The sequence below is a fragment of the Nicotiana attenuata genome, unplaced genomic scaffold (assembly GCF_001879085.1).
Source record: "Nicotiana attenuata strain UT unplaced genomic scaffold, NIATTr2, whole genome shotgun sequence".
Classification (NCBI taxonomy): domain Eukaryota; kingdom Viridiplantae; phylum Streptophyta; class Magnoliopsida; order Solanales; family Solanaceae; genus Nicotiana; species Nicotiana attenuata.
The window spans coordinates 1-1,097 of record NW_017705911.1 but is presented as its reverse complement, the minus strand read 5'-3'; the positions used below and the strand labels follow the sequence as shown (position 1 = coordinate 1,097).

Genomic DNA, 1,097 nt, shown 5'->3' with positions numbered 1-1,097 from the left:
AGTTTTACCCCCGTTTTGGTTTTTACCCGTTCCTTTTTAAACTTTTACGGTTTAACCTACCCCTTAAACTTCTAAACTTCCGTTTAACAAACGGAACTACAAACGTAAAACAACCTAAAAAACTACAAACTAGACTACGGTAAAAGTTCTACATTACTCCTAATTCCCCTTCTTACCGGGACCCCTTTAATTAAGTTTTTTATTACGTCTACCAACGTATTTTAGGTGTAAATGTAACAGTTAAAATATAAATGAGCTTATTTATCAGATTTCAGACTTTTAGAGTAAGAATGAAAACAGTGATTCATCCTTTTTCTTACCTTTTTTTTATTATTAGGATATTCAATTAGTTAACACGAATGCAAGTGGATCCATCCTAATTTTTTCCTGTTAAGTAGGATATTCCAATTGGTTAAAACATTGTAGGATAAGATGGAGATTTTAAAAGGTAATGCTAAAGGTTGAGGGGATCTTCTTCACACTGAACAACAAAAGCCGAAGTGTTCAGACAACAAACACTCATACAAGGAAAAATAAATAAAAAGACAAGGCCACTTCTTGATTTTCATCCTTCTCAAAATAAGTAACTACAGCCCTTTTTCAATTCTTTACTGTGGTAATCCGATCATTCCTAAACACAATGGTATTAATAGAACGATAAACCTCAGGACACACTTTTGGATAGTTTCAAGATATCAAAGCACAAGTGTATCATACCACAGTTCTGCAAAAGCTGGCATTCCAGTTTGTGCTTCATCACACAAATAACCTGCATACATCAAATAGCAAGTATTGAGCACATGTAGAAAGATAATAAACAAATGAAATTAAGGTAAGGCACTAAAAACCTGAGAATTTTTCGTCAATTTCAGTAAACTCATGATTTGCCAAATCCAACAGCTGCCTTCTTTATTTTCCGTGTATTTATGCTTTCAGGGGTCGGCAACCCAGTCTTCTCCTCAAATTTCTTTTCCAGAGCCTGTGAAAATCCAGTTATAAAGATAAACAACAAAAATCTTGGTTCCTAGGTGTAACATCTGCAGATGTATGTCTTCCAACTTTAACAATCATCTACTAACCACTAAATCTTCACGGAT

General features: G+C 34.1%; 1 long non-coding RNA gene across 1 annotated transcript; it reads right to left on the bottom strand.

Annotated features, from left to right (window-relative positions):
• Nucleotides 1-532: 532 nt before the first annotated feature.
• Nucleotides 533-1,097, bottom strand: LOC109222846. Its single transcript, XR_002067465.1, has 3 exons — nt 1,080-1,097; nt 849-979; nt 533-769 (listed from the first exon to the last, which is right to left on the bottom strand). It is a non-coding gene; the product is annotated as an uncharacterized LOC109222846 (long non-coding RNA).